Below are 20,530 nucleotides of genomic sequence, written 5' to 3' on the forward strand. Positions count from 1 at the left end.
ACTAATCCCCACCATTTCACCTGGCTCTCAGAGAACCGTGTAAAACTACTTATGCAAGATTTAATCCTTTGGGGCTTTGATGCACTAAACAATGGGGGCTAAACTGCATCTTATAACATAAAAGCAGGGACAAAAATATGAGAAACATTTGGACTGTACTGGGGTAGGACTGAGTTTTCTTCCTAGCTCTGTCACTGAACTTCTGGCTGAACTCAGGCAAACAACATCTGTGTCCTGTGCCTCAATTTCCCCATCACTAAAATGCTTGGGACAAATAAGCCAAGAGTGCGCTTGACCAAATTAAATCTGTGACCAAATTAAAAAGAAATGGAGAAAAAAACCCACACAAAACCCACAATTATACAGAGGAGTTTATGAAGCCTCACTTTCTGTGGCCTAGTGTCTGGTTCTCTAATGTCAGATAAGCTTCAAACTCACTCTACAGTTCTCCTCCAAGGGCATTTCCAGATTTCACTCTACCCAGTTGCTTAATTTGAGGAAGTTAAAATGAATCTAATGTCTTTATAGTTGTAGCAACTCTCTTGGATTAGATGGGAGTGGAGAATGGACTCACAATTTATTCCAGGGAGGACAAACACAGGGACAAGAATGATTTCCCAGAAAACCTTTATCAAACCAAACAACGTTTTTGTTTTTTTCTGGTTTTAAAGGTATTTGATGAAAGGAAAAAACAGTGGGAGGGGGGGAACCTATGAAGTGAGAAATATGTTTATGAAATAATTTCATTTAAATTCAGATTAAATTTTACATTCTATTTGTAGGACGCTTAATTCTTGAAAGAAATATTTTTCTTCCTTTTGTTCAGCATGTTGGTAAACCTGTAGAAGGAAAAGCCATTTTAGACCATTGAGGTGTTATGTTTTGACCGTGTCTCAAAGAATGCTTTCTCTTTGCTTCAGAACATTTCTGTCCACTTCTTATCCTTTTTTTTAACAGAACTATTCACACAGTTCCATGCAACTTTGTTGCTGTTTTTAGCCCAGATGTGAAAGCCCATTTTTCCAATAAAATTACCACTTCTTTAAAACTTAAGATCAACCCCTAAAAAAAAATAATACTGGCCCCCAACCTTTTGTGATGTCTTTGAGACCAATATGTAAAAATATCATATGGCAGCTAGGAATTAATGTTATTATTGTTCTCTATTATCATGGGAAAAGTATGATCCAGACAAGTATCTAATAGCCACTTGTGCACACCAAAAGTAAGATGAAAAACCTCAGCAAGTTCAAAGTTTGTAGTCCAATTATGTTCTGTCTTGCGGGTGCTCTATAGGGGGTGAAAGTAATGTCCCTCGAACCACTCCATATCATCGCAATATCTAACAAATCCTTTGGCACTCTAGCAAGGAGTTCAAAGAAAAAGCATCATCAGCTCGAATAATTACTGCCCATATTAAGTGTTTTAATATTGCAGATGGATGTAAAAGGCAAAGGACAATGGCTCAAACACAAAGAGCCTAGCAAAGTACAACCTGGGGAAGGCCACAGATATCCAACACATTGTCCTTTTCCCTGTTCTGTTCTCTGCAATATTAAACCACTTAATCTGTAATTGCCCAAGCTTACGATGCCTTTGCTTTGAACTCTCTGTAAGAGTGCCATAGGATTTGTCAGATGTTTCTAAAACAAAGTCTACCAGGAGGCTGAAAGGTCTCTTAGTGGCTATGACAATGGTTTAATGGAATATAATTTCCAGTAAAGGGAACTAATTTAATATTTTCACATATCATGTAAGCAAGGTACCAGCTGAGAGAAAGGAATGAAAATTATAGCAAGAGGCAATCAAGATGAACACTGCTGTAAAATCATACCTCACCGATGTGCACTAAACATTGCAGGAACTCGTTTTAGATATGAATTGCATTTTCCTCTCAGCAAGGACAGCTCAGCTTGATGAAAAGGCACACCAGTCTTGGAGCCTGGCACAGCTGGATTTCAAACCAGCCATGCCAGTGATGTCCCAGATGACACTCAGGAAAACACTTCTTCTCCTCCATGCTCCCTTCGTATTGTTTGTCTTGTCTTGTCTTCCGAGGCCAAGAACTCTTTTCTACCGTGGATAGTCCCTCACATTGCAGAGTGGCTGTGATAAAGACATCCTTGAGATGGTGCTTGAATACACAGAATAAACGTGCAGGGGAGGGAGATATGGGCTGTCTGAGGTTCCCTAGGTTTGACCAAGTCTTGTGATTCTTCCTTAGTGCACAGTGAGCAGAATCCTGAGGTACAGTCCTCTTGTAGATGTTCCACATTTTCCTTTTATCCCTGTCCAGAACTCTTCGACCATGGTGTGCTTCTGCTAGGCAGCTCTTAGCCTCCTCCCCAGCAGAGAACACATTGCTGACAAAGGGTTGAAACCCCCTCAATCTGCATAGGAGTCGATTCTGGATAGTCTGAAACAAAGTCCACCAAGAAGATTTGGCATTTGTCCAGCAAAAGAGGATGGATGGTGGAGATATTTATTATCATCTATTCCTATGCACTTATGAGCACTTCCTTGTGGTTTCCTCATGTAAACTCATGCAGGAAGCAGCTATGATGAAAGTGGTTTTCCCAGTTGGCAAATCTGTCACAAGAAGAGGTTTATTGGTCATGTGTCTTGTGGCTTGGGTTTCCTGTGTTCGGGCAATAACAGTCTCACCACCAAAAGAAAAACTTGTTATTCCCCTGTTATTTTTCCCTATTTATTCCTTGTTTGTGGTGGCATATGTTGCTTCCTCTTGTGTGAAATGCTTTCTACTCTCAGATCGTTTCCCTGAAAAGGGAATCTTCCCTGTGGCATCTCTCAGGAGCATTTGCAAAAGTTCACATGGTTTCAGAAGTCTGGATGCAGAAATATTTAGTATGATTTGACTGCCCAACTAAATAATTGCTTTGTGTTATTCTACAGATGTCCCACTCCTGTTCTTTGAAGGAAATATGCTGAATTATTAAAATAAGATGGAGTCAGGATTATGAAAGGAAGTACCATCTTTTGATTAAAGCCTTTGCCTTGAATTCAGGAGATATACATTTGGTTTCTGACTCTGCCACAGATTTTCTGAGAAGCCTTAGGCTTACCACAAAAGCTGAGATCCATTTTTGTCTAACATAAGCTACATAAAATTTTTAGAATAAGTAAGTTGCCTAGGCTCCTGCTACAGTCAGTGGCATGTGAGAGAGATCTCCAAAGAGAGCTTCACCCCACCCTACGATACATGACTAAGATAACGTGAAATGATTCACACTCTGGAGGTGTTTCTCTGTTTAATGCAAATGGGAATCTAAATGACGAAGTTGGCCTAGATACCTTTTAGATGGCTAAAATTAGGTGAGATTGCTTCCACCCTTTGTCTCACTCTGTGCCTCAGTTTCCCACACATATAGAGCTGATGGCAATGCTTCCTTCCTCTGGCCTTTTGAATTTACTGGATTCTAAACTTTTCTCTTCAAGAAATAGCAAAATATGGCCTGACTTCAGCTGAGTCTTAGTAATACCGTTTTATAAATAACACAAACACTTGTTTGGGATTCCAGTAACTACAGCATCTGAACTCTACAAACATAGCATAAAATGAAGGAGTAGCTAGAGAAACAGGGTTTACTTGATTGTAACTATTAGGAGAAATGGATACATTCATTAAACACCTGAAGTATCTCAGGAAAGTTGGATTAAATTAGAAGAAATTATTAAAATGTAACCACAGATACAATTTTTATGACAGTGAATATGTGTGCAATAACTCATAACTAGAGCAGGTTAAAAAATGTTCTGCTGGAATATTTTTTTCTGACAAAAAATGGCATTTTATTGAAATCAACCTATCCTGAGGAACATGTCAATTTAAGTGATTTTTTTTTTTTTTTCCCTAAGAAATAGAACTGAAATGAAATGTTTCCAATAAGGTTCAACTTTTTCAGAACAGAATGTTTCAAATTTTTGGAGGTTGAAACAACTCCATTAAAAATTTTTTATGCAGATCGGTAATGCTTAAAATATCAAAACTGGAAGAAAGTACTTGGCATTGATCAAAAATAGTGCACTGAATAACCATAAATTATGTTTTTTAGAAGACTTCTTTTGGAAGAATTTCATTTCCACCTCTTTAAAAAAAAAACAAAAAACAAAAACCAAAAAACCAAAATCTGAAAGGGTAGAACTCAAATAGTATTCAATATTGCTTCTGCTCTGCTGCTTGAAGCATTTAACTTGAAGCAGATATATCTTCATTTTTATATGTCACCCACTATTTTAATACATAGGTAAGTGAAACAAAACAAAACCTTGTATCATAAGCATTTCTGTTGATATGTTATTAACAAAACAGCTACTGAAGATCACAGCTGCCATTGATATATCAAGCTACAGGAGCCCTTCCCTACTTGGCAGCTCCCTGAGGATCAGTCTGGTTTTCCTCTGTAAGTACAGTATTCCCCAAGGTTTCTAATTCACATTCTCCTTGGTGAAAGCCCTGCAGCACTCAGGCAAGAGAGAGCTCAGATGGCTCCTGAACTCCATGTTTGACAGACTCCGAAGACTCATTTCATCAGCCGTTAATCTCCCACAATCCTCTAAGCTTTATCTGTTAAGACTGAAGCAAGCAGTGCAGCTTTGCCATACTTTAGACTTGTTATTAGTTTTCATAATTTTTCTCAAAGAACATAAGACTAAATCAATCTCCCATCCCTAATATGTTGATAATCGTTTTGAAATATTTAAAGCTTCTCTTCTGAAAGCTTCACCGAAATAACCATCTCATCTCTCCCCTGGTGCTTTCTTGGCTTTTATTTTGCTGTTCCCTTTTCCCCTATCAGACTTTCCCAGGTTGTTCAACTGTCTCATGGCCAAAGACTCTCTTTTCTACTCCCATTTTCCATCCTGAGATTTGCTTCAAAATTTCCTTTTTTATCATTGCATTTCTCCATCTGTATTTTCATACTTCACTTCTCTTCCCACAGCTGACTCCTGAGTCTCCGTGGTCTTTGGGTACCTATTGGCTACAGTAGGTGCCTGCTACTATAATGACTACAAGGTAAATCTCTTGTCACTTGGACATTCCTGCATCAAATCCTGTAAAATTAGAAATATCTCCCCATACCGCAGAGATCCCAAGTCATTCCAAGGACCAGACTTGCAGCAGGTCCAGACCCATAGGCAATATAAAATTAAAACAGATGTGACTTTGACAGCAGTGGAACCACACTGCTCTGACCTGCAAAATAAAAAGAACTTACTTTGTTTCCAGAGCCTGCTGAAGAACGCTGCTATTGCCTACAGTTAACTTATGCTCAACATTTGCTTGCTGTGATATCTATCTAGATTACAACTCAACCTGCTACATCCATCCAAAGGTGTTAAGCCACATCTACTTTGGTGTTAAAAGAAGCTCGCACAGAATTAAGCTGCTTTGACTGACCTACAGGATTGAACATAGCCTCTAGACAAGCTCTAATGTCACTGCAGCAAGTATTCAGTGCTACTGGATGGGAGTGTTTACCTCTGGTATTTTTTTTTCCCTGATGCAAATAACTGTGCAAGATAGGGACCCATATAGTCCCATGGCACTGTATCTCCGATACAATGATATATTGAACCCTCACGTGAAGTAATAAGAACTGAAATTGTTCGGCACCTGAGATTTGCAGGCCCCAGATCTCTGTGTAGCATCCGCCTGCTTATAGAGATCAAGGCAAGCAGAAAGCAACAAGATATTTAACAGAGGAATCTCTGCATCCCATTGCATACTAATTAGACACTAGACATAGATACATCAGGGGAAACAGAGGGAGGAAGGAGGGGAAAAAAAATCTCTTGGCAAGACAACGTTGCATTTCAATCTTTCACCTTCACTGGGTAATGGGATGTGATGGAACATTAAAACAAACAAACAGCTTTTGGTGTTTACAAGAAATGTTTAAATGGGAGATCACGAGCCAGAGGTGCTCCACAGAACATCTGGAGTACTGGAAAACAATGCGATTACGCAGATGAGTCACATTCATTAGGCTATAAAATCTCCAGTAATGAATGTACGAAAGGGACTTTCATATAGATTGTCATCTACAGCCAAAAAAAAACCCCAAACCCCTAGATAATAAACTTGGCAGTTCATTCCCCTGCTCACCCCCTTTTCCTCCTCCCCTTTGGAATGAGATTCCCAGTGTAATTACAAAGCTTCGTGCTTGCAGCTCAAAACCCATGTCTCAGGCACACACTCGGATCCGTGTACGGGCATTAGCTGGGAAGAAAGGGAAGTGAGGATACGCATGTGGGCGTAGCACTGCTCAATGGTCACTGGAACGAGACGTTCAGCATCTCCGTCTTCCCACACACCTAGCACCAGCAGTGGTATAGGATACTTCTTGTCCATATGCCCCTCTCCAGATGACCTCACTGGCTGTGTAGACATCTCTTAGGCAGGAAAAGACACAACTTTGGCACAAAGACACAACTAGGGCATCTAGGATGTCTACTGAGCAGCAAGGTGAGAGAGGATGAGAATCAGTGGTTCACTGTTTCTTTGAAACTAGCAGAAGATGTAAACAAACTAAAGGACATTTTCTTCACACAGTGTGTGGTTCAGCTGTAGAACTCCTTGCTGCAGGATACTGTGGGTGCTGCAAGTTTGGATTCAAGGGGAGGCTGGGTGGAAAATTAATCTATTGACAGCTATTGAGTACAAAGAACCTGCATCTAGCCTAGAAAGGCTCAGGGCCGCAAACTGCGAGCGATGGGAAGGGTACAGGCAGAAGCAGCTCTATGAGATTGCTCTGTTCTGATAGTGTCCCTGCAAGACTGCATGAGAGAGCACTGGGCTGTGTAGGCATTTGGTCCAACCTCACCTGGCATTTTAGTGCTCCTATATTTCATCTTTAGTGACTTCTAAGACCTGAATATGCATCAAGAGTGAAAACTGGACTCTGTCACTAACTCGTTCCATGCGTATCACTGGTCAACAAAGAGTCAGACATTCCAGTCATGGCCACAGGACTATTATCATAGCAGCTAGAGGAGAAAAGATTCTCTTAACCTATTCTAGAAATCTTAGTGAGATTTCTTTGAAGAGGTCCCCTAAATGTCTGGGCTACCTCCTTCAAGGCTTGGCCCCAGACATGTCTCTCTAACCAGCAAGTCAGTAATGGCAGAATTTTCCTCAAAGCAAGGTTAGCAATAGCTTTGACAGATGTTTCAGGATCTTTTATCACATTAGAATTATTGGATGTTGTCAGCTAAACCGAACAGCATCACAGCCCCCCTTTTTAGCTCATTCTTGAACACAGATGTTTTAAAATAACCCTCTTGTGGGTTTTATCTGTTGCTGCTGCCTGTGTAACGTATCATCACTTCTTGAAAGTCCTCATTACTCTGAGGATTTTTTTTTTCTAAAGGCCCATTTGTAGAGTTGGCACCTTTTTTTCATTTCCAGTAGATCTATTTCCCCCTGGACCATGTCTGTCTGGGGAGATCTCATTCAAGGACAATTGGGCTTCAAATTGGGAAATCAGACTACTAAATCCCTTAGTTATCTTTGAAAATCCCATCCTTGAAGCTTAAGTTAGATGAGAACTTCATCTGCTTTCTGTAATTTGCTGGTTTTCAACTCCATTTCTGAAAGGATTTTTTTTTTTTCCTCATAGGCAGAGGACTGTGACCTTCATATAGAAATGAAATCAGTTCAACAGGATAAACAATAATTACATTTCCATAGGAAAATATATTTTCTATTTTCTATCTCAGACTGAGGGTTAAATAACTAAATCAATGCAATTTCTTTATTTTTTTTGCCTTTTGAGGGAAAACACAGTTACCTGAGCTGTTTACATTTCCCTGGCATCACATATTATATTTGCTCATTCTTGGCCCTGTGTCTGGCACAGCGCTTGGGGAATTATGAACTTCGGGCTCTTTCCCCAGCTTTGTCCCTCGCTGGCCACATCTCACATCACCACTTTGCTTCTCACCAGTTCAGCTTCCTTATCTGTAAAACACCGAGATGCCGTTAGCTTGCATTAATTAATATTTATAAAGTGCTTTGACATCTTCACATAAGAACAAAGCCTTCTAATAAGAGAGAGAATGCAAATGTCACATATGTTACTTGTACATAAAGGCTTGAGAGATCTGTCAGTGCTGGGTCTGCGATTCCCAGCAGCACCACATGATGTGTCAGGGCTCAGAGCAGAGGGACCGCAGCAGAGATCTCTAGCCAAGCTCCTCAGACCGAGTATAGGTGGCTGCAAAACTCCTATCCTGCATCAGCACAGGATGATTGTAAGAAATAAAGTAAAGCAGTCTCATGTTTAAATGAGGGCAAATCAAGGCACACAGTAATTTAAGGGTAGAGTTAGTTGGAAAGAGGCTAGTCCTGTGCTGTGAGTATTTCTGAGATTATAGGGATGAAGAGTGGTATCTTTCAGTGTGAATGAGGATGGAAATTTAAGCCTGGTTGTGAATAGGGAAGGAGAATGGGTCAGATTGTTTCAGAACTAGATATTTGCTTTACTCTTCCCACAGCTGCTCATGACAGCGTCAAACTGAAAAAAATGAGAATATGTTTTTGTTCACAAAGTACCTAACTGGGACACTTTTGACAATTTCAAAATCTTTGGGACAGTTATATTTTTAGTATCAGTGAATTGAAAAACTTGTCAAAATGGCTATCTTCCTGAGGAACAAAACCACACCAGTGTAGACAAATCTGAGTGCTCTCAGGTTAGCTGTTATCCGGCATGTATTCATACAGCCCTTACACACCTCTGTGCTTCCCCAAACCCCTCCCTGCCATTCCCTAGGGAGTATTAACACATTCATCACAAAGTAGCACTTGGAGGGATTAAGTAAATCCTTTCCCACAGCAGGTGCATGTCCAAAATGAATCAATCAATCAGGAGTGTCTCTTGGACAGGAGGTCCCTGGATGTGTGTGTGCATCTCCTTCCCGCCTGGCAGCAAGCACAAGCTCCCAAACCACCTGGACTTTCAGCTACCGAGGTGCAATGGCTCTGACAAAAAGCCCTACACCCTCGTTGCTGCAGAGGAAAGACCACAAGGGGAGAGAACCTGGGTCTTGATTTCTGGGCAGGTTTTTCCTAAATAAGTGTCAGAGGCTGCGGTTAGAAGTGGGTACCAAGGAGAGAGATTCCAGCCTCCACAGGGCAGGGGCTGACATTCACCCAGACATCGGCTCACCACTGCCTCAGCCTAACAATGTCACAGTGCTCCCCAGGATAACAGACTTGATGGTTTTCACACTTTAAGGCTTTTGCTTTGAAAGAGCCCCAGCTTTTATCTTAGCAAAGTACAGCTTTGTAACCTAAAAATAGTCCGCCCAAGCTCCTTCCATCAGAACAGCAGAAGATGAGCTGGCGACTCTCAATTTTTGGTGCTTCTCTATCAGAAAGATGAAACATTTTCCCTGTAATCCTCCAAAATGGAATGTTTAGGGTTTCAGAGGTTACTGGAAATTTCCCTGGCAGCTGGTCAAATATGTGATCCCATTAGAGCTTCTTTGATGAGGAAGTGTAGCTTGACTCAGAGAGAAAATAAGGAAGGGAGGGGAGAGTGTGTCAATGGAAAAAGAGAAGTAGAGAGAGAAAAGGAATGGAAAAAACCTCCAAGAACCAAGAAAGTTAATCTACCAGTCTGTCTTCTCTTATCACAGAGGAAGACAAGAAATTGCATCCAACAACTCACATGACTACCCAAACTCTGATTATGAATGAGCAAGAAGCAGCTCTGCTCCCTCTGTTTAAGGGAATGAGAACATGGGGATGATTTCTTAGTTCTCCGAGAGGCCAGGGAAGGCCAAGCATTGCTTCTTTCCCACTGGCAGGGCTCGTGGCACCAAGGGTGAGAAAGCACCTGGCAACCTGGGATTAAAAAAAAAAAGCCTCTTGGATCCCAAGCTCTATGCTAACTGCTTGTCGGCTCACCTAACACCACAAGGTACAGCCAGAGTCAGAGCAGCTGATTTTGTTAGCAAGAGAAAAGGACAAGGAATCATGTTTTACATGCTCCATTGTGAATCTGTGAATGGCTTTGCAGTACATGAATGCACAGGGTTTGTTCAGGGCGTCAACAACCGTCTCCACATCCTGGTGGTACAACCACTCCTAACAGTTGCATTAACCCTGGATGGAGAGGGGGGTGCAGGTGCTTTGTGGTGGGCTCTGCGGCAGCCACGTGCTGCCCAGCCCCAGGCCCTGCAGCAGGCGCGGGAACTGTTTCTGAGCCCAAGCAATGGGCTGCACTGGTCCCATGTGCAGGACACCTATCAGAGGCGTGCACGTGGCTGCTATCCATCAGGATATCCCTCAGGAGATGTCTGTGTTCCCCACAAGTCTGACATGCTACAGTCAAGGGAGGGCTGGATCCTTCCGTAGGAGGGTTGTTGAATCTCAGCAGCTCCCTTTTTTTATTTTTTGGCATCAGACTTACCCACAAGCAAGCAGTGAAGTTGTTAGTATTTCTATTAGAGTGACAAGACATCAAGACTCCTTCCAGCATCATTTTTTACCTAAATGGATATTCATTCTCTTCTCTCTGGTATTAATGAGGAGTCATTTGTCAGTAAAAGTAGGCAATGCAGGTTCAGATAAAATAAAAACTATTTCCACCCCCTCCCACCTCCCTGAGGGTGATAGTCTGACCTGCTGTCCTGCACTGAGGTGACCCCCTATTAATCACACCATCCCCATCACCCTCAGCAGCGTACACCCCCTCCAAACCTGCCAGCATAACTGCTCATGTAATTGTTTCCTAAATTGGTTTCTTCAGACTGGGGCAGGATGGAAAAATATCCTACCAAAATTGGCTTAAGTGTTTGGGTTCTGAGAAGCAACAGGTTTTTTTCTGCACTCTGCATGATCATCATTCATAAAGACCCAGCAGAGCAAAATCTACCTCCCTGCTGCATCCTTCTAGCTCTGCTGTCCTCAGGTAAGCAATGCTAAGCCAGATTTATCCCTCCAAACAGAATTTTGGGAAAATGGGGCAGATGGGATGCCAGCTCATGCTCCCATCACAATGGCAGCTCCACAGTGCTACAGGGAATCAAAAGCACTATACGCTTGTATTAATTAGCAGCAAAAACTGCTATGACTCTGAATACCCAGAAGGAGCGGATCTGATGAGCAAATGCAGGCTGCTTCTGCATAATCTCTTTTTAGATCAGAACCCCAATTTACCTCAGAGCCAACGGGGTACTTCATAATAGCGCCAGACCGCACAGGTTTAACTATGCCAGTGACATGAGGAATGCATAAAATGCTGCAAATAAATTCCCAGCTTCAGGAACAGGGTGTCATTCCAAGTGGCAAGCCCTGTTCAGCACGGATTTACGACCCCCGCGGAGGCATGCACTGCCATCTGCTTTCTCCAAGCCCCGCCAAGCAGCCTGCACGAGACGTGCAGACTTGGTCCCTCCGTTCGAGCCTCCCAGATCGCTCAGGAGGCTTTGCACCAGGCAGACTGCTCTGGTTGGTAAGTTCAGAAGTTGCAGGTTAAAAAAAGGATATTAAAGTGGGTTATTTCTTGCGTTAAAAGGGGACTAGCGTTTCCTAGGAGGGAAAGAGCTAAACACAGGACTGAAAATAGCCATGTTTTCTCAAGTCTGTATGTCAAAAGTCTAACTGCATGTGAGTTCATGCATGCAGCTTATACATTCACATAAGCTTTTATCTGTGTAAATAAGATTTTATCTCTACGTGCATGCCTGCATCTCCTAAGGGACCGAGTTTTAATGAATAAATTTAAAATACACTAGCAAGTTTCTCTAATTGTAGGCACCCAGTTTTGGGTGCCTCATTCACACCCTACCACACTTGCACCCTATCACACTCATTCACACCCTATCACACTCAGTCCTATAAATAACAGCATCACCATGGCAGGAAATATCTTCTAATTAGCACCCCAGACACAGTCTCCTGGCTTGCTTCCACTCCTTCCCATTGGCACAGATCTGGTGTCTCTTTTATTTTTTCTTGCAACATTCCCTTAAAGACCCATTGATGTCTTGTTGAGACCATTTGCAAGAAGGAGAAGGAAAAAAGAAAAGGCATCCAGTGGAAGGTGTCAGATGATAGTAGGAGATATATCATGTGCCTTCCTTCCCCTGACCCACTACTGAGCACTGCTGCAAAAAAAAGGCTCTCAAAAACATCAGGTTCATCGCTGTTACAGCTAGAAATGACCTCTTAGATCATGCAGTCCAGCTCCCTGCCTCTCAGGATGACTCCCTGGTGTACACTTTATGCTGTTTTGTCCAGCCTAATTATCCATCCCTGCTGTTAATGGGATGGAGCACCAAACTCTTCTGACTGCCGCCATCTTTCAGGGATGTTTTATTGTTCTTCCCTTCCTGGTGGTTTATATGGTTGAGTTTATGCTACATTATTTTAGGCCCTGACACCTTAAGCCCTTAAAGGCAAGAAGCATCCTCATGGTCTTGGACTTCAGTGCAACATGCAAACTGTAGCTTGAATTTGGAGATCTTTGTACATCGATATAAAGAGAAGATGGTTTGGAAGAGATAAAATTAAGTGTTAAGGAAAAGATTTTGTTGTTTTGTGGTTTGAATTTGGGATTGGAGGTTTCTCTATCTCATGAACACACAAAACACACACGAGTTCATGTGTGTGTCTACAAACATAAGCATACACATATATACCTGTGTTGCAGATGTACCTATTTATTCACACGCACACTATTGTCTGTACTTTCGTGAGCATGCACATAGGCATGAATACATTCAGTGGCACAAAGTCTCGACTGCCATATCTCAGCCTGGCAAGCAGCTTGGTTTTTCTCCTCCCATTTCCTTTGTGCCCAGCAGCCCAAGGCCAGCTGAAAGTCTGTCATGTCACAGCAAAGCTCTCATAATAATTCCAGTCTAGTCTAAACTCCTGTGCTGTCCTCCTTCTGCACTGAGTGCCTCCTGCCTAGGCTTTATTTAATACATCTGGCACGTGCCTTTCATTTCTAGACTGATTTCCAAATGAAAGGAGGCCTGCGTCTCCTGTCGCAGACTGTCTTTTTGTCAGAGCGGTCAAGGATATGAGGTTTTGATGTGTTTCATGAAAATAAGTCATCAGGTAAAGGAGAGAGTGCTGTTAATGAACCTCAGCCCTTGATTAGCCAGCAGAGCATGCTCACAGATCAGGGATACTGCAAATGCACCCATCTCAGGAAAAGTTTCAGGAGTGAGTCCAAGAGACAAACCTCTTGGGACCAGGCTCCCTTCAGCCCATTGCTCACAGACCCATCTCCGACTTTCTCCTACCAGGCTGACAAGCTCGGCTCGCCCTGTGCTGTCAGGGAACACCTCTCACGCTTGCAGTGAGGAGAGGAGACCCTCATTCTCAGCTCAGGTTGCTCCCAGGTCTCAGAGAAGATCCTCTCCCCCTGCCATCCCCACTCTCAGTTTCCAGGACACACATGCTTTTCCCTTGTGTCAGGAAGTTCTCCACCGTCCCCCTTTCGCTCGGCCTCCTTCCTGGCCCACATGCATCTGCTTCAGCATCTGTGTCAGGGCTTTGCTATAATTACGGTCTCCTCTGCTCCCACCCCCACTGTCTTTCCAAAATTCCTCGCTTCAGACGTTCATGTAAATCTGTTTCACAGTCACACGGTGCTTCAAATTAAACTTAGAAATGTTTCTTTTTAGCCTTTTAACTAGTTCCTGCGAGAGTCGCATTGCAGAGCAGGGGATTTCACTGCTGTTTCGGGGAGCCCTGTGGCATGAAAAGGCAGGTGGTACTTTTCACGAGAAGGGAGGAGGACTCTGCTGTCCATGTTCAGGACTCTTCTTTCACCCAGGAATCCATCAGTTCTTGACTCAAGTGTCTGTCTGGCCACACAGGTGAACCACTGAGCTCTTCCCTTTGCAGCGGCTCTATTCCTGTGGTAGCAAAGGATGCTAACAGCCTTGCCTCCAAGTTCTTTCTTTGTACCCATAACAAAGCAAAACTTTGATTTTTGTCTTAACTGTCTCCTTAAGACACAGGCAACTACTGAAATTGCAAAACCTTCAGCAACTTACACTCTTCCTGGGGAAAGAAAACAGAGAAATGGTCTCAGTAACAGGCAAAGGAAGGGAAAGGCCACCAGTTTACATCCCAATGCTCTGCTAACACCTCTGGGACTTCCACTCCTGAAACTGCCCAGGGGCGGTTGGACCAGCCAGTGCCTTTTCCTCTGCCATTGCCATCATGCTGGTGGCTTTCACCCATCGCTGCCAGGAGATGCCACTTCCAAACTGAAACCACCAGAAAACCTCAAGCTGTTGACTACCTGTGGCAGACAAGATCGTGCTGACACAGCAGTGAGAAAGAGACATGCAGCACCTAACAGAGACTCCCAGGTGGCAGGCAGGGCTTGCTCTGCCTCCAGGGCTGCCTACCCTGACTGCAGGCAGCAGCTCACCTAGCTGGTCCTCCTCCATCCCTGGCTGAGGCAGCAGGAACCATGTGCTGAGTCTGCTTCAGCTGGGAATTACACTTTGCATATCTTACATCTATCAGTGTAAAAATAGGATGTATGAATAAAGGGTGTTAAAATTGCCACCTCAGTCTGATTTCTCATGCTCTGTAATATAACATATGGCAGTGACTGAACTCCCAGGGAGAACTTGGGAAGCAAGCAGAGACAAATAAGTTGTTTAACCATTTCAGTGTCCTGGGTATGCTCTGCAGTTCTCCAGGAAATGTTGCTGTGGGCTAAGAGAGGAGTATGCACGAGAGTAAATGCGGGCAGCATGGTCAGTCTCATCTGCACATCAGGCACGAGACTGAGTGCAGTGCTCTGACCCCAGCAAGCTGGGTTACAAGTACCAGGCTAATTGCAAGAGCACCAGAATGCAGTGTCACCTAATTTACCTTCCTTCACAGGTTGGCTGCTTTTGCAATTGAGACCTGCCCCCTCCAGAGTGCAGAGGGTCTCAGCAAGCCTGCTCTGCACATCGCCTGTGGCACTGAGGGGGTTAAAATGAACAGTTGCACCATCAGCTTTGCAATGATGAATCTCATCAGAAAGGGGTTAGGACAAGGCAAATGCTGCTGCTATTTGACTTGCAGCTGCAAACTTGGCATGAACCTGCCAAAACCCTTCCTGCACAGAGCAAACAATGACAAGAAGGTATCTCAGTATGCGGACAGAGGCTGTCAGCAGGGATTCTGGGCCAGGAGGGCCCTGCTTTTCCAGCCGGACCAGTTGCAGTCATTGAATTTTACAGGAGGTGCTTGAACAGCAAGACACCACATGCCTCAACGCTACTTAATGCAAAGGCCTAAGAGAAAGAGGAGAGGACATAGTTGCTCAGATTCAACCAAATCCCTAGGGTCAGGATCACATATCTTAAAGCAGTGTTTGATGGAAAAAGATGTTGATGGGTTGACTTTCAATAGCACAGTGCCACCTAGCCAAGAACTGGATATCATCCTTTGGGTGCTGCAAGGAAGGGAAAAGCACCCCTGATACGATGCTCCACATGAAATGGATTGGCAAGAGGTTGTTGTCATCCAGTGACGGAAGTGGGCTGGAGGCATAAACCATGTGCTGAATACCCACAGAAGTCTTCAACACATTGGGCATAGTTGGGATCCTGCACATGAGCAACCAGGGGTATATAGAGGGTCTGACTGCTCTTCGTGGTGGTTCTGTCAAACTGGTGGAAGAGCGGAGAGAAGACTCATGAGCAGCCCACCCCAGTGCTTCGACCTTGCCTGTGTGAATGAAGTTGTTCCTGTAAGCAGATCAGAAAAAAAGAAGAGGGGACTGGGGACTGGCCAGTGTCACATTCCAGCACACTGGCTTGTGGCCTTTTTAATTTCTTTTTTTTTTTTTCCTGTTTGAGTTTTGCCTTGTCAGGTTTAATCGGTAGTGTTTGTAATTCAGGTAGCAGATTGATTTTTGAAAGTACTCTGTCCCTATTCAGTCCACGTTACCGTGGATCCTTGCATTAATTATGCACTGATATTGATGTTTTTGTCAGACAAGGTCTAATGTCACTATATTCAGAACTTGCTGCTTCCTTGTTAAAAACATTTCAGAATGTGGCCTTGGGAAAGATACTGCGTGTCACTCTCAGGATCAAAGATAACCTGGCAAGGAAATACTCTATTAGTACTGAAATTCATGTACCTTTTCTCCGTGCTCTACCATTTTTCTTAGAAGGAGCACGGCAAAGGTTGGTGAGGAGAGAGAGGGAATGGAGGATCCTCCAAGGAGAATTGAGCTGTCAGCACTGTTTAAGCTAATAGGAAGGGACAACAGTTTTAGGATGCATGTTGTAAATGGAGACAAGCAAAAGCAGTAGTTCACACTTCATGGTCTGTGTAACTGCATCCTGGCTCCAAAGCTACCTTTCGTTGAGTTGGGAGGAATCAGGGATTTCTGATTCTACTTCAACTTCAAGTTGTCTCCCATATCATGGGGAAGAACTGGGTATGTAGCAGTGTTGTGGAAGCCGTCTGGGACTTTGTGCGCATCACAAACTCCGTGCAAGTCAACAATATGATGTCCTTGTGGAAAAAAAGAAAAAAAAAAGGACCCAGATTTCATTTTGGAATAGTATTAACAAGAGTGTCATATGAAAGGCACAGGAGGTAATTATTCCGCTCTATTTGCTGCTGGTCAGATCTCAGCTGGAATATTGTGCACACTTCTGGGCACCAACCCACAAGAAAGATGTAGACAAACTGGAATGAGTCCAGAAGAGAACAACAAGAATGATTAGATGTTTTGAAAATGTGATTTAAGAAAGACTGAAAGAATCGGGTTTGTTCAGTCCAAGAATGAGAAGACTAAATTGGGAACATGATAACAGTCTTTCGATATATAAGAGGTCATTAGAAAAAAGATGTTGTTCAATTTTACATACTGGGAAAGAATAATAACAAATCAAATTAATTTCAGATGTGGGAAAAATGTTACAATTTTGAAGACAGTGAAGTAATCAAGCAAGTACATAAGGAAGTCAAGAAGGTTCTTAAGCATCGGATAAACAAACATCCACCATGCATGCCCATAGTACGCTTGAAGCTGCCTCCATCAAATGGAAAAAAAAGGATTAATTTCTCTAAGTTTCTTCCAGTCCCATATTTCTCAGACTCCATAATTTGATTCTTGGTTAGTTTGACATGTTCTGGTAAGATTCTCAAAATCATTTCAGGACAGCTGTGCTCATTCCTCTCAGATGTCATTTGCAATACCGTGAGGACCACGTCGTATAACCCAATCTCAGTAGTCACTGATCCCTTAGCTCTGGGTTGGGTTCAGAGAATAGGTTCAGACCTGAAGGGTAGTTCATTTATTTAAACCGTGATTCAGTTTTTGTCAACTCTTTAGTTTTCCAGGTCTTCAAAATTAGGATAAACCTGGTTCGTAGGTGGGACAGTAAAGCAGTGCCAAAAGACGTATTTGTTACTTACTAGAGATGGAAGCTTGTTGCACTTTGTATCTGCTGAAGTAGCCATAAAATCCCATTTTAATAACCATGTACCTGCATAATAAACACATTCACAAAAGTCTCCTCTGGAAGCTGGCGACTTGTATATTTTGAATATTTTGAAACACTTTGTTAGTCTTGCATTTCCCAAGGAGCTTAGGCACCTGCCTCAGCATCCACTATCAGGACCTGCAGTCCTGTATGTAGGCCTTCCTGTCAATGAAATCTCATTAGCATCACTTTGCCAAATTAAATGGATTAAAGTTGGGAAGCAGCTGGAGCGCAGAGCAGTCACATTGACTGTTGCCTTAGGTTAGACTGAAATTAGCTGGCTTCAGGCTCCCTGTTGCATTTGACATTGCCCACAGTAGCCAAGCAGTACAGTGGTTTTGCTTCTGCTTCAGAAAGTAAATGGCTGTGTCTGTGTGGATGGAGCTACTTCATGGTAAGGGAAGCCACCTGAGTGATGGTCACGCACGGCAAAGATAAAAAGAGTAGGTGCCTTTTTGCAGAGATCTTGAATGTCTTTTTCATGGCTAGGAAGAAGTGTCCCAACAATACGAGAGTGTTTTTTCATCAGAACTGTTAAATAATTCACAGTTTCATGTATGCTCCTTTAAGCTTGGATTTTCATCCTGTGTACAGGAACATTACTGCTTTGCTTGGCTAGAAATTTGTATCAAGTATTCCCATCAAAGCTTTGCCTCTACTGGCTAGCTCAGCTGTTCCAGGTGAGAAGTATTAAAACTTTAATGTTTGAAGGACTCCAGGGGCTGAATTACTCAGAATGAATAAACATTCTTTTTCATGAGACCGTGGATTTGGGCTGATAAATAACAAACACTCTTTTGCCATGTCTGCAGACAATTCCAGACTGTGATACAAAGCCAAGGACAGAGGGGTGGGAAGGGAGGGGGGAAAGGCAAGGGGAGATGGGGAATAGCTCCATTAATCCATCTGAGTAAAGGACAGAGAAAGAAAATGGAGCCTCTAGATTTAGCACAAAGGCTCAAAGGGACGTGTTCAGATGGCCTAAATTCTACCTAAATCTCTAAGTCCCTTAAGCCTAATGTTTCCCTGTTGACTAGGGATATGTGAAGGTCTAGAACCAGCCAATAAGAAAGGCATAAAGGCTTAGGTGGAATTTAGGCCATCTAAATATACACAAATATCTTCATAAAGACAGCCTTGATCCTATATGGACATCCCCCTCACCTTTTCACTCTAGAAGGCAGTGAGCCCTTGCCATCTCTTGGAAAAGAGTTCCTTGGGAACACTATAAGAGGTAAATCATCAGGCCTCTGTCTCATGCAACATTTTCTGGAACAGGAAAAGATGTTGGTCTTAGGTCTTTATGCCCATCGTTTCCCTAACAAGCTCCAAGTCCAGAGACCCAGTCTGGTTTCAATCTGGGTATCCCCAACCTTTAGATGCACATCTTTTGCAATTGTGATTCAGTATTAAGAATGCCCAGTTGGGAAGTTTGGATTTAGATGCAAACTTCTGTAAGTCACTGGGATCTGAAAGTCCTGGGTGGCTCCATCTTTACCCTTAACTTTCTTCTGGGGGAATTTTTTTGGCCTATTCTGTTTCATTCACACACATACTTCTACTATGCTGCTTGCATCTCTTGCAACCCCGAATTTTCCAGTTGTTCTCCAGCAAACAGCGCCTCCATATGCTGACAACGGTCCATCACCTTCACAAAATGGCCAACGTGGAAGCATGGGAGGTTGTAACTCAAGTGAAAGGAGACACATTCTATATTGGAGGAAAAGGTAAAAAAATGGGGAAGCTCTTGTATACTGAGGTTTCAGAGTGTCTTCTGGGGCCTGCATTTTACCCAGTCCTTGCCTGAGCTCTGCAGGAAGAGCCCAGACTGTAGTAAATAATTTCTCACTGCAAGCACAGGGATCATGGGCTGGCCCTCAGTAAGAAATCATCAGTAGGCCACTTTCCAGCTTTCCTCTGTTGCATCAGGGAATAAGGATAGAGAAAATGTTCCTGAAATTAATACAAACAAAGACACCCTTCTTCCCCTGGGGACATCTTCATCGCTTCCTATTCACTAGACTTTGCGGACAAAGAGTGTGAAATTGAATTTGAGAGTCCACACTGCAAAACAAGGGCAGGGAAGCTATGTTAGGGGAGCATTAAGAGATAAATCTTTCTCTTTTTTTTTTAAATGTAGAGTCTTTCCCTTCAAACTGTGCCTAATCCCTTGACTTTCTGTTCATGAATAGATTGAATTTTTCACTATGACATTGCCTAAAGACAATGAGCGATTTCACAACAAATGATTTATGTACTGGAATCTAGAGAGATTTTTGCTCATAAAAACACTCCAGCCATTTATCTTGATCTCCTGATATATCAGAGCCATGGCTGTATGTCTCTAAATTAACTGCAGATTAAACAATTCAAGCTGGTTGAAAAGTGTAAATGCAAGAGAAAAGCTCAAAGAAGAAGTTCAATCAATTTCCATAATTGGATTCTTATCAAGACAAAAATGTGAGCAGTTTCCATTGGCCATTTCAGGATAAACAAGCCAGGAGGTAAATAGACTCCAGGCATCTGTGAAGCTATATCATGTGTGCAAGGGAGTAGGTTTAAATAAAGCAAACAAGCCTGAGTTTCCGTCAGGGTAGGCGTCTGCGTCTGTGAGGCTGAGCAAAGTTAGTTTGCAGAATGTTTGGGGGGCTTTTTTTTTTTCCCTGACAATTGCTGGAAGGTACAAAAAGGGAATGACTGCAGCAGTTCAGAAGCATGAAACACAAAACAAGAAATCAGAAGAGAAACAAAAATGGGAGCATTGCACAAAAGAGGAAGCACTATACAGTGTACTCCAACTCCCTGGAAAAGAGAGGGGAAAAAAAGAGGCTTATTTCTGCAGATCTTCAAACAAGCTTTCTTGGCATCCAGGGGCAAAGCGAATATGCAGCTCAGCTCAATTTGTCTTTTTAGCTCAACAGTTTTGAGCCTTGTCTGTGTACAACTCTTTTTCATTCATTTGCATTCAACATGCAGCAAATGCACACACACTCGTGGGTCCAGCGCTTAATTCCGTTTACACCCATTTGAG

The sequence above is a fragment of the Buteo buteo genome, chromosome 23 (assembly GCF_964188355.1).
Source record: "Buteo buteo chromosome 23, bButBut1.hap1.1, whole genome shotgun sequence".
NCBI lineage: Eukaryota > Metazoa > Chordata > Aves > Accipitriformes > Accipitridae > Buteo > Buteo buteo.